The sequence below is a fragment of the Alexandromys fortis genome, unplaced genomic scaffold (genome assembly GCF_014885135.2).
Source record: "Alexandromys fortis isolate MF-2015 unplaced genomic scaffold, M_Fortis_MF-2015_v1.1 scaffold_53, whole genome shotgun sequence".
NCBI lineage: Eukaryota > Metazoa > Chordata > Mammalia > Rodentia > Cricetidae > Alexandromys > Alexandromys fortis.
The window spans coordinates 8,764,992-8,779,343 of record NW_026067939.1 but is presented as its reverse complement, the minus strand read 5'-3'; the positions used below and the strand labels follow the sequence as shown (position 1 = coordinate 8,779,343).

The 14,352-nt window shown below is 37.1% G+C and overlaps 1 protein-coding gene and 1 long non-coding RNA gene across 2 annotated transcripts in view; both read left to right on the top strand.

Annotated features, from left to right (window-relative positions):
* LOC126504897 (uncharacterized) overlaps positions 1-14,352 on the top strand; it is a 153,042-nt gene that overhangs the window by 33,238 nt on the left and 105,452 nt on the right. The window lies entirely within an intron of this gene.
* Positions 10,701-14,352, top strand: part of Bche (butyrylcholinesterase) — a 48,335-nt gene continuing 44,683 nt past the window's right edge. The window contains exon 1 of the mRNA XM_050147475.1: positions 10,701-10,947. The gene's annotated coding sequence lies outside the window, so the exon portion shown is untranslated. The remainder of the gene's footprint in view (positions 10,948-14,352) is intronic.

The window sequence follows — 14,352 nt, the reverse complement described above, 5'->3', positions numbered from 1 at the left end:
CTGCATACGAGCAGCCTTTTGCTCCGTATGCTATGCTTTCTAAAATAGATTTTTGTTCTCGTTCTAGAATGCCTTGAAATAAATCTGAAAAGAAGCTAACACACTCAAGAAGCTCCAAGGAATATTTTACAAAAGCCAATAAGACTTGTTTATTGCAGTTCAGCTGAGTAGCAAGGCATGTGCCATTTTCAAACACTGGCACCCATTCCAGGCCATCAGATACAGCACACAGCCAAAGTTTGAGTGCAAACAATCCAAGATATGCTACAGAAAATGATACCAAATGTGATAATAAATGCCTTCTATAAAAACAAGACTTATCATAAAAGACATTCTTTGTGGACAGATAACTCACAGTGACAGCTTGTGAAATCCAGAATTCTTTAGGCTCTTTTTCTGCTGCCTTTATTTCTGGGTCAACTTTATAACGATAACTGATTGTCATCAAAAGATGGTCAAGGATACAATTCAAAGCAGAATTAGAGAGCTTGGGATTAACAATATGTGATGGAAAAAATAGTTTATGTGTAGGTGTATAGACAAGGAAAAATATCAAATGGTAAAGATAATATAGCAAAATATGTGGTTCCACAATGAACTTTGCAGCCTTATTCTTCTACCAACATTTCTGAATAGCACAGTTTAAAATGAAGCCATGAATCTACTTGCAGGTTTGCTTATGCAGGCCTGCAAACATTTCATTGGCCTTGTCACTTTGCCTGTGGTTTGCTCTTGTAGGTGACATTGTTCTCGAGCAATAATCAATTGATGTCTCGGTACCATCTGGCGTTCTGTCGCCCAGCACAGCTGCAATGCAGTGAGATGAAGCGAGAGTGGCAAGAGGCAAGGTTCACGTTCATCACCATGCAACAGTTCTGACTGCACAGTCAATAAGTCCTTCCTCTGCCAGACCAGGCCCATGAACTGCTTCATCCTGACAAGTGATGCAATACCCAGGCAATTCATTTTCAAAATGGTGCACATGATTAATTTCAATGAAATTTGAAAACTTTGCTATTTACACAATGAGCTTCAAACTAGGTTTCACCACAGTGACTATAAATGGATCACTAATGCCTGTATCATTGTATCAGAAAATCTTATTGAAAAGTTTGCGTTCACATTTGCTTCTCTTTTCTCTGACATTGCTTCTTCTTCTCCTTGACTCATATTATGCCTCGATCGGTAGAGGCCTACATGAATTATCACTATATTCCCTATGGGGAAATCCAGTGTTATTGATAATTATGTCTAGAAATCAGGGGTGTCATGGAGAAACATAGTTCGTATTACACTAAATATAATAGTCAAAGAAAACCAAATCTTAGCAAAATAGTCTTCAGAAAATGATACTTTGATTTCAAAATAGTCTAAAAAAAATCTGCTTCTCTTGAAAGTGGTGAGATTTACACAAAATTTATTCAAACCAAGAAGATTAATGTACTTACTAAAGTTATAATGACTGATGAATGCATGCCAGAATATTCTATTCCCGGAAGTATTGCTACTCCGCTCCTGACAGCCAGAATCAACATAACCCACCTTAGAGACATATGTGATGGAGTTCAATAGTAGCTTACTGAAATTATTATCCTAGATCAGTTTCTGCTTTCCTGAGACAAAAGATTTATGTCTATCCTTCAAATTAGTTGTTCTGAGAGTATCCATTTGGATCAGTGCACACATCTAGAGCATGGCTCCCTTATTTCTGTTTAAGGTAAATAAATTTTTCTATTTCTTATGGTTCAAGTGGACTTGCTTGTTGGTGTGTGTCTGTCTGTCTGTCTGTCTGCCTGCCTACCTGTTTGTCTGTCTATAGGTCTGCGTATCTGTTTGGTTTCAAATCAGTGCACGCATCTTATGCTGAGAATTCTCTACTGAAACCACATTCAGTTTAATTCATGGCTTTTTCTAAGTCTTTCAGTTTCTGACCCCATGAAAATCAAAATGATTCTATTGTAATGAATATTGCATTATAGTGCCAGGTATACACCCTACAAATATAATGTCAATAAATTAAAATGTCCCTACTCACCTAAAGCAGGAAAGAGACAACTTTAACAGCCTGATATATAAATGGAAAGGTATCTATGGTGCTGCTATGGATCAGAAGGCTAAATCCCAGCCCAGAGCTCCCCTACCAGGAAGCAGTTATGACAGGTTCCTGACAGCACATGCATACTGATAAGAAATGCGACAGGGACATAGAGTAATACATATCACATACTATACGACATATAGGAATACATATCACATACTGTACGACATAGAGTAATACATATCACATACTATCCGACATAGAGTAATACTATCCGACATAGAGTAATACATATCACATACTATACGACATATAGTAATACATATCACATACTGTACGACATATAGGAATACATATCACATACTGTACGACCACGTGAAACTGGAATTTATAACAAGCTTTCCATTGCATGACTTCACATGCATGATTTCCTGAACACGAAATGAAGTAGTAAAGACAAAACAAATATGCCTGCTCTCAGATTTAAATTTTTTTTTAAAACTAACCATCAAAATGTTCTCCAAATCCATATTTCTGACAATAAACATTACATTCCACTGACCATGTCCTTGATATTTTGTCAAGGAAACCACTCAACTAATATTCACTGTTTCGATGAAAAGACTAAGCAAAGCATCCTCGATTTATGAATTGCCAGGCGGTGGTGGCGCGCGCCTTTAATCCCAGCACTTGGGAGGCAGAGGCAGGCGGATCTCTGTGAGTTCGAGGCCAGCCTGGTCTACAAGAGCAGTTCCAAGACAGGCTCCAAAGCTACAGAGAAACCCTGTCTCAAAAAATAAATAAATAAATAAATAAATAAATAAATATTGACTTGTTTATTTTTTATATAAAGTATAATTTGAATCTTAAAACTCAAGAATGAATAGATTAATGATTTTAGTGAAATGAGATGGATTTGGTGACATGATACTCTGTACCTAATATTGCGAAAGTTCCAACACTAGTGATTGTTAAATTGGCTCTGCTTATGTTATGGAAACCTAAATGAGGACTACATGCTTTCTTGGGAATGGCAACCCAACTCTCTCAGTCACACACCTTGTCAAGTTTACCAATTGCTAGTTATTTCCTGATATTTCATCAATTCTGTGAATCCTTGTTTGTAACACATGTTCTTTCTGCAGTTTTTCTTCCATTTAAAATCAGAGCTGTGAATATACCCAAGAGAGGCCTTATCATACAACAAAAAATATATGCTCTACTATATTCATAGCAGCATTGTTTGTAATAGCCAGGACCTGGAAACAACCTAGATGCCCTTCAGTTGAAGAATGGATGAAGAAAGTATGGAATATATACATATTAGAGTATTACTCAGCAGTAAAAAACAAGGACTTCTTGAAGTTTGCAGGCAAATGGATGTAAATAGAAAACACTATCCTGAGTTAGGTAAGCCAGACCCAAAAAGAGGAACATGGGATGTACTCACTCATATTTGGTTTCTAGCCATAAATAAAGGACATTGAGCCTATAATTCGGGTTCTTAGAGAAGCTAAATAAGAAGGAGAACCCAAAGAAAAACATATAGGCATCCTCCTGAATATTAACCTTCATCAGGCGATGAAAGGAGACAGAGACAGAGACCCACATTGGAGTACCGGACTGAAATCTCAAGGTTCAAATCAGGAGCAGAAGGAGAGAGAGCACGAGCAACGAACTCAGGACCACGAGGGGTGCACCCATACACTGAGACAATGGGGATGTTCTATCGGGAACTCACCAAGGCCAGCTGGCCTGGGTCTGAAAAAGCCTGGGTTAAAACCGGTCTTGCTGAACATAGTGGACAATTAGAACTACTGAGATCTCAAGAACAATGGCAATGGGTTTTTGATCCTACTGCATGTACTGGCTTTGTGGGAGCCTAGGCAGTTTGGATGCTCACCTTACTAGACCTGGATGGAGGTGGGTGGTCCTTGGACTTCCCACAGGGCAAGGAACCCTGATTGCTCTTTGGGCTGATGAGGGAGGGGGATTTAATTGGGGAGGGGGAGGGAAAGGGGAGGCGGCGGTGGGGAAGAGACAGAAATCTTTAATAAATAAAAAAAGAAAAGAAATAACAATGAAAAAAAAATAAAATCAGAGCTGTCCCTCAATAACAAGCTGACTTTATTTTATATTCTGTTTATCGGTAATCTGCTTATTGGACTGTTGCTGATTGTCAACCAGACAAAACCTGAAATTCCTTCTTTAGAAACAGAGCTTCTTGATACTGCAAATAAGTTTAAAGTTCATAAACCATGCTCATGTTTGTATAAACACAGAGAACACACACACACACTCACACACACATGCAGGTCACTTCCTCTGTCCTTTTGCAGATTCACCTCTTCAAATATCAATACTATTCTTTTAAAAGTTAAAATTGGTCCTAAGGTGTATATACATTTTTCTCATTATAATCCTTTAAATCATATTGTATATCATCTTTGTATAGTAACAGGTATTAGAAATAATTGAAAGTCATGGGAATTATTCTTAGACTATATGCAAATAGTCTACCACTTTAAATAAAGTATTTGAACATTTACATATTTTATCAGTGAGTATTATTTAAATACTTTTCACACACAAAGACTGAACAATAAAGAAAATGTATTAAAATATTACCGTGCAACTAATCTGCATAACAAATACATGAGTTTTATAAATGTTATTTAAAATGCTTATAAATTTTAAATTATATATATACTTAAAATTCATAAAAAATACAAAGAGATCTCAACATTCTTAATCATAATGAATAGACAAAACATACCTGATCATAAGAAACTAAGGAATATGATTTAAAAGTTACATTTTATCAAATGAGGAAGAGTGGCAATATTGAAACAAAATCTTTTTCCAAGGAAGGTATGCATTTTCCTATACTTCCAGTATAAAGTTTGCTAACATTAAATATATTGCTAACTGATAATAAACTTCTTATCCATAAGTTGCAGACCTCTTAGGTAATTGTTTCATAAAATTAGGTAAACAAATCATTGAGAATTAGCTATTTTTTGTGGTCTTTTCACAGAGCTTCAGATATTCTTTATTGTATTTAAACTCTTTATATACCCAAATATTCCTGTGAATGTTTAATTCTCCAGCTTCCCAAATGCTAGTATTTACATTACTGTTTCAATGGAAAATGTCTACATTTTTAGAAGAACTACATTGGATGAATTATAGTATTGTCTTATTTACTGTTTCTATTTCTTTGAAAAGACACCATAACCACAGCAGTTCTTATAAAGGAAGCATTTAATTGAAGTGTTTTTCTGGAATATTTTTTGAAGATGGTTAGATTCGCTTATGCTGTGGAACATTTCTAAAATGATGTAAAGATGTGTTCCATTCTTTTATGTTGCATGTGTTTAACTCCGTGAAGCTGTGTTACTTTGCCTGTCTAAAACCCTTGATTGGCCTAATAAAATGCTGAATGGTCAATATCAAGGTGTGAGAAAGAAGAGATGGCTGGCAGGCAGAGAAAATAAATAGGCTAAGAAATCCAGGAAGAAGAGAGGAAGGAGTCAGCCACCCGAATACAAAGTCAGATATGGATTAAGAGGTAAAGGAACCATACTCAGAAATAAAGAAAGGCAAAAGGCCAGAGGCAAAAGATGAAAGGGATAATAAGTTAAGAAACAAGCCATGTTAAGGCTGGGCATTCATACGAAAGAATCAGGCTCCTTGTGGTTTATTTGGGACCTGGGTGGCAGGCCCCCAAAAGAGTAAAAGAGTTTAAAACAGAAGCAACTATAACAACTGGTTGGTTTGGTTGAGTTTCAATGGTTCAGTCCATTATCGTGACAGGTAGCTCAGTGGCATGCGGGCAGACATGGAGTTGGAGTAGTAACTGAGAGTTTTATACCTTGTAGGCAACAGCAAGTCAACTGGGACACTGAGCAGTACCCTGAACTTCGGAAACTTCAAATGCCACCCCGACAGTAAAGCACATCCTCCAACACTCCCTTCCAGCTCCACACCCACTCCAACAAAATCACACCTCCTAATAGTGCTGCTCTGTATGAGATTATGGGGGCCAATTACAAACCACCACAAGTGTATTCACTGAGCTTGCTAATACTCGAACAATGAAATAGAAATATTTGACAGTGGACTGGCTAGTTCTCTGTCAGATTGACAGAAGCTAGAGTCATTGAAGAGAAGGAGCATCAGTTGAGAAAATGCCTTCAAAAGATCTGGCTGTAAGGCAGTTTCTTAATTAGTGACTAATTTGGGAAGGCCCAGCCCATTGTGGCTGGTATCATCCCTAGACCGGCAGTCCTGGGTTCTAGTAGAAAGCAGGCTGTGCAAGCCAGTAAACAGCACCCCTTCATGGCCTCTGCATCAGCTCCTGCCTCCAAGTTCCTGTCCTTGAGTTACTGCCCTCACTGCTTTTGATGAAGAACTGTTCTATAGACATATGAGGGAAATAAGCCCTCTTCTCACCAGGTTGTTTTTGGTCATTGTGTTTCATCACAACAATAGTAAGCCTAACGAAAACAAGTTGGTACCATCCTAGCAGGGTAGGGCAGTGAAAGATCTGACCATAGTTTTGAGATTAGAGAGCAATGTGCAACTTTGGGCTAGAAACCCAACTGAGTGTTGAGAACTCAGTGGGCTGTTCTGCAGCAGCTTGGGAGATAAGGGTATGAGAGCAGCGCAGAAGTTGGAGACCTGACTTGTGAATTTCAGAGAGAAGTTTATAGACTTATCAGGGCCTTTTGCTATTTTGAATTGTGATTCTTTTGTTGTGATTAGCTGGGGCTGAAGAGTCAGCCATGATTAACAAGAGACCAGCGCCACTGAAGTGATACCTTTTCATTACTGGGACAATTGATGCTGATTAGCCTGGGCTAAGAAATTAGCACTGATTAAGAAGAGACCAACATCATTGTGTTGAAGTCATTTGGGGAGTGTTTTCTCAGGGTTAGTACACAGAATCTGTGTTCCAGAAGTAGCTGAGGATGGACCTTGGGCCTGCAGCCAAATTTGGTAGTGTAAGCTTCATGCAGGTGGTTCTGGTTTTAAAGGTCTAACAGGATCATGGAGAGCAGCTGAGGGTTTGCAATGTGTGACACGCAGGGCAGAAGTCCCTGAAGTGAGGCTATGAGAGGCTAGTGGAGAAAGTGCAGTGTAGATACAGCAAGAGATTGTTGACAGAGATTTCTGTTCCACCTGAACCCTCAACCATTCAGTCCCAATGAAACACACAGAGGTCTACATTTATTGTAAACTGGTTTGCCTAGTAGCTCAGGATTCTTATTAATTAATTCTTACATCTTAAATTAGCCCATTGTTCTTGTCTATGTTGGCCATATGGCTCGGTACCTTTCATCAGTGAGGCATTTCATCTTGCTTCCTCTGTGTCTGGGTAATGACGGCAGACTGACTCTTTCCTCTTAGCAGCATTCTCCTGTTCTCGTCACCCCACCTCTACTTCCTGCCTGGTTGTCCCGCCTATACTTCCTGCCTTGGACCTTCCACAAGGCAATGTGCCTTACCCTGTCTGAGGATTGGATGAGGGTGGGGTAGGAGGGTGTGTGGAGGGAATGTGAGGAGGGGAGTGAGTGGGAACTTGGGTTGGTATTTTTTTTAATCTAATAAAAATAGTTTTTCTTGGTAATGAACACATTGTTCATAAAATATATTGTTTTGTTAAAAAGATATAGAACAGGAGAAAATAAAATGTCACACATCACATGAAAGCATAAATGGGGTGGGCAACAAAATAGTTGTTTGTAAAATGCTATAAAGAGACCCAATTCCTGGTCAGGCAATTAAAAATACAAACCACAACAAGCATCAATTAAAGGTAACTATCAGAACACTCTTGTATATGACATTACCTACAAAAGATCATTATGTGATAAAATGATTCACACTCTTTAAAATAGTCATGACTACTGCCAAGAAAGCAATGAACTCAACAGTAACTGAATTATGAGAAAACTTTAAACCTGTAAAGTGCTATGACTGGCTACCCAAATGTGGTCACCGAAGGCAGCTGACAGGGCTCAACCGAGCATTAATAACGAGGAGTCAGACTTTCAGGGGCACTCCATTAGAGCCACTTACAACTAGTACAGAAGACTTGGCAATAGTGTTGACCAGATACCAGGCTATGAGATAACAGCGTGAAACTTGGCCACCTGACTCAACAAGCTCAGGGCACATGACCCGATCATAATCAGCCCGGAAGCCTGAGAAGAAGGGCAGCAGCACAGAAGTAAAGCACCTGCTGTGCACTGAGTCACAAGGTGACGATCAGTAACACAGGAAGAAGAAAAGCTTCAAGGATGAACTAAAGTGGTGCATCACCAAGTAATATAGCTGAGAAACCAAGACACAAATGAACCGAATCCCAAGTGGTTCACTGAAGTGAAAATGCTGAGCAGAAGAAAAATTGAAGTTTCATAGTCACCTAATATAGCTGGCTAGCCAGTTTAAACACACATTGCAATCTTCTAGTAACCAATTTTCTTATTTTCATCACTATTTGAAAACAGATACATATATTTATACAATCTGGAGTAGACCTGAGCAGGATGCAAAAAAAAAAAAAAAAAGAGAGAGAGAGTCATTAATTAAGATGAGGGTTTGCTCCTAAACCTTCTTTTATCCTACTACAGAAAACAAGGCAGTAGATTGGTTTCAGGAGAATAATATTGACATTTTAGCTTTTTTTTTTTAAATCACACATTCTAGTCACTAGGGAGATGGATCAGCAGTTCATAACACTTGTGAAGCTCTTTCTAAGGACCCAGGTTTGGTTCTTAGTACCCACATGATTCCTGTAACAAGCTGTAACTAAAGTTCTAGGAAGCTCAACAGCTTTTGAACTGTGAGAACAACAGACACACATGTAGGCAAAATATTTATACACATACATAAAATAAAAATGAATAAAATCTTAAGAAATAATACTCCTAAACTAGTGAATTTTCAGTGGGATACCCAAATGACTGTGGTTTAAATACAGTCACCATGACTTTCAAAGCATTGTAAATTGACAGTATTCTTTAAAAAAATTATTACTTATTGTTAGAAATATAGCCCTCCTTCCTCTCTTTTGAATTCATAACCAAAACCAATCAAGAGGTAGATTTGTGGAACCCATTCCAAAGGGATGTATCTATAAAACATTCTAACCCTAAGGCTCAGGGCTCATTGTAGAAGAGAGAGTGGAAAGCTTGTAAGAGTCAGAGGATGAGGGAGTTAGCAGTGATACCATATCTCCTAGTGATGTCAGAAGCTACACCCATGACTGCTTAAAAGATCTGAACAAGAACAGCAACAATCGATGTGTTAAAGTGGATGGATGAAAGTCCATGAGGCTTCATCATCACACGAAGAAGAAGCTCAGAAAACTGGGAATTGCAGAGAGTGGGAGAAATATCTTTCTAAGGGAAGAACATGCCAACTGGATGTACGACACCATCAAATGGTCAACCCTGAAAGCATACATACAACAGTATCCAGACTAAGCAGACTGTACTTATATATTAGGAAATATGTATGATATATATATATATATATGTGTGTGTAGCAGCATATAAAGAAACAAATATTATTTAATGTTTAATCAATATTGCCTAAGTAACAATTTCCAGAGAAAAGATAATTTCAGCTAATAAAAAATGTTTGTGATCTGGGAAGCACTTGATATAAAATGATATCAAAAATATCTGATTTGAAATTTTAAGTACAAGTTCTTATGGCTAGTATCATAGCAAGATTTTTAGATTTTTAAGAACAAACGTTCATGGCCTGAAATTTTGATTAATCATGTTAAACTTGTGTTCATTAGGTTAATTTATTATATGTAAATCTGAACCACAATGATCGTCATTATTCCAAACCAAAGTCCAGTTCTTATATGTACATGTTTGACATGTTTACAGACAATTAAAAACAAGAACATGTCTTTCTACAGATCCAGTTACCGTTTAATCTGTGGTGAGAGATTTGACATTGAAATCTGACATTTACAGAAACTTCAAGGTACAATTGGATGGGGAATCAGTTATTAGACTGTTATTAAGCCAAATTATTAAACCTTGAAAGTTTTTTCTTATTGTTTTGCAAAATACGTGTGTAAAGTATTATAAGCGTGAAACATAAAAAATGTGTGTTCACAAGCACTGTCAGTGCCTGACTAGAAATGTCCTTTTAACTCTTTGCTGAAGAACTTTGGACTTTTCATGTGTCTTATAAACCGTGGCTTTCCCTCACATGTATCACCTACCAGCAGGGACTTTGGAAAAGTTGCCAGTAACTGAAATCTGAAGTGGCTAAATATATGTTGATATGCAGGGACCAAGGCCGGATAGTCAGAGATAAACAATCTTTTGATTTTCATAGTTTATATGTAGATTGTTTGTTTTATTTCCTATTTTCTTTTTTATGATGCTTTATGACCACACGATTTGTCACAGATGAAAGGGACACCGGCTTCCAGGAAATTTCTTTAGAACAGTGTATACAGTGTTCACTGCTGTAAAACTCTTAAATGGAATCAAAACAAAACAAAGCACAGCACGAAACTGTGAAGCTGGGACAGAGTAACTCGCTCATTTTCAATTGCAGAGGCGCCTCTCCGCCCTTGCTTCTTTCCAGGAAGCCTGTCTGTGATGGTAGAGCCAGACCCCCAGCACTCTCTGAAGGCATAACCACTGAACTCTTGCCATTAGTCTCTGAGCAGATGTCAGTCGGGAAAGCAGGGCCAGCGCCAGATCAAGTTGCTGCTGCCAGCTCTCGCGAGCTTTGTCAGTAAGAGTTGACTGAATGTCAGAGCTGTGCAATTCACAGGCGGAGCGGCGGCTGCATCCCCCCCTTTCCCCGAAGTGTTACATGGTTGCCACTTTGCAAACTCGTCAGCATCCTTTTCTGCACAGATTCCGGTGAGTTGCTCAGAATTTGCACCCCTGATGAGAAGGTTCCGGTGAAGAACCGGCTGAGACAGAAAGGCGGTTTCTTCAGGGTGTGCGGAGCCCCTTTGCTGCTCCGTTGGGAACAGTCTCTGACTAGCAAGTGGGACAGAGGAGACTGGCTATCAGAGCTTTCTATTAGTCCAGAAACACAAATTCAATTCCTTTCGTCGCAGAGGCTATGCCGAATTTGTTTAACTTTGCTTGAAGAGATACAGCACCTGTGGAGTCTTCCTCCCTTATTTATTTATGCTCCCTCTAAGGAGACTTATTTAGGGCTAGGGTTACTCTTTAATGCAGTATTAATTGCCTTCTTCTTAACAACAAAAGCACTGGTTGGGCAACTTTGACTTATTTCCAATATCATCTCTTTTGCAATGACATGTATTAATTTTCTCTTATTACTTAACTTTTATTACTCAACATTTTGTCCCCTGAAACTTTCGCAACATCAGCTGGCAAGCAGAAAGCAGCAGTTCCTTTAATGTCTAAGAAAATCTATTTCCTAATTTGATCTACAAATAGCTCCTCCTCCATTACTGACCACTTTTGAATGTTTAATCTGGAGTAAAATATTTTATGTTTCCATTGTTTTATTATATATAGGAATACTAAACAAATAGAGAGATTTTGGCTTCTCCTACATTTTTGGAAACCTGACACCATATTTATGCTATCAGATTTTCTTGAGTCATTGACTATAAAATTTATGAGACCAAAAGAAAATTGAAGTATAAACAAAATTATTTTTCAGATTCCTATGGGTTATACATTTTTTTTCATAAGCAGGTATTCTGTATTTGTAAGAATGTATGCCAATTAGCAGGCCCAATGCTTCTCTAACATAGACTATAGACTATAGAATCTTTATAATAAATATGACTACAATTCATTTTGATGAAATCATATTTGAAGTTACCAGGCTTTTAACATGTATCTTAATGATTTGAATCATAACTCTGGAGTTCTCGTAGACAAAAGACCATTGCTATAAGATGCCAAATCTAATGTCTAGCTAGATTTTAAAAGGAATGCTTTATTCTTCTATTTCTGTGTTATATTTGTTGATATAGAATATCCAGCATCTTTAATTTTAGGAAAAAAATCTGAATTATTTTATATTATATTTCATATTATTTTTATAAAACTTATTTCATATTATCTTTATAAAAGATGAGTGAAGAAGATCTTAGAGGGTCATGAATATATTTGCCTCTACAAATTTAGCCTTCAATTTGATTCATTACTTGGTTACAAGTGATAATGCAGTTTACATTTCATCCATGTCTTTGTTTTGACATTTTGCCAAAGTCTGCTTATTCTTACTGAAATCGATTGTCTCTGTTGTTATCAAATCTGGAGGCCACAACATTTGCCTGAAGCCAGGTTTGGCCACACAGGTCCTTATTAAACCAATTGAAAGAACTAAACTAATAATGGAAAGCAGAAAAGGGACATGTATTCATTGTGACCACATTGTGAAAAGGGACAAAGACTTCCCTCCCATAGCCCACAGCCCCTCTTTATGGCCTGAAGTGAGACTGAAGTTTAAACAGTGACCCAGAAATGTGCCCATCCAACACATCCTGGTTAAGGTGTCGTACCTCTTAGCATTGACTTAGCATTTGCCTAGTCTTCAATTTCATACAAATGCAAGGTGTTCCCACAAGTTGTTGGAATTGTATGAATCTCTCTCAAGAATGTATTTTTATAATGTGCGTTTCCTGGGGAAATTCCCATTTCTCTGAGTTCCATTGTTTTGTCAGTATTGTCACTGAAAGAACCAAGTGCCTCTTCACAGTTTCACCTCTGCCAGACCATCACAGCCACAGTTGGTAAATGTCAGTAAATGACAGCAAGCAGAGAAAATGCAGCTTCCAAAGAAAACCCAACAAATCTAATAAGTTAATATTCAGTAGTGTTCATTGTGACTTTGCTCAGGAATAGATCTCGAGTTCTCCGAACTCATCTGTCATCTTCTGTCTACTTGGATGTCTTAGCAGACATCAAAGCTCTGTGGAAGATCATGTTATAGTCCGTTTATGCACAGATTTCCACAAAAATCCACTTTTCTTAGCCTGAAACTAAACAGTGCTGGATTTGGTATAAAGACTTAGCTCTTTTAGTCAAATAGAATTCTCATACTGCTCCTGGATCTTTCTAGTATAATCTTGACTGCACTTTCCCAACACATTTTAAAAATCCCCATTTCCAAATAAGATCCACTAATTTTAGTGATATTTTTAAGACAGGAACACAATACCTAGAGAACAATATTAGGAGCCTTTTAGACCTTTTTGTAACATATTTCCATTATCTTAAACTTTTCGCAAACAAATCATTTATACAGATAAGTGATAATAAATAAATTTTGAAATATAAATCATTTTAAGAATCCACATATTAAGGTATAATGACATTGTATATTTTCTCATAAAAAGTCTGGAGTATTTAATTTCAAATTTAATTTTTTTGAAAAGTGGTGATGTACATTTTACTTTAAATGTTAAAATTTTAAAAAGTTTAGAATTTATAAAATGTTAGCAGTAAAATTTTCTATCAAGTAGCATTTGTTAAACTTGAATTCCTTAGTCAAGGTTCTTTCTTTCCCTCACCTCTATCACCTCTTTACTTTGGCCTCATGAGCAAAGTCTCCTAATCTCTTTAAATATTAACTGCCATTTCAAGGAATGAGCTTATCTACATTAAGATAGCTGTATTCGGTGTGAAAGTTTGTTTCATTTTTTATGATAAGCACATTTCCTTGAGTTTAATATTTTATTTTTAGCAGTTGCCAGTTGTACCACAATATGAGCGACGCAATGGAGTTTTATAGAATTCTAAATTATAATTAAAAACAAGTTAATAAATTAATTTTGAAGGCTTGGTTATTTGTTTCTGTTTTGATTGTGTGATGATGAATAAATATTAAAGCGTGTCTTTAGTATAGAAGTGCAGAGTACCATGGAATAATGTCAGATTATGAAAATAATAATGTTGATTTAAATGTAGCACATTTAGACTGTACCGAATGTGGGAGCATCTGCCTTTTCCTTTTAGCACTGCAGATTTACTGATATGGCATATAACTTCTCCGTGGGTAATTCCAGAGAAAGAACTGAATTGCCATCTTTTACATTATGTGTACTTGTGGTAGTTGTTTCTAATGCTACACTTTATATTACATACAAGAAAGTCTCATAGGTGTCATTATTGAGAATATGATTCTAATTCATATAAACAGCTCTGGAAATTAAAGGTCCATTTGGAGGAAAATGGATATTCAATCACAGGAAGAAAAGCTATATTAATATAGATACCATGGAACCACTGGGTGATAGCAGCTGTTCTAGAATATTACAAAATTAATATATATAT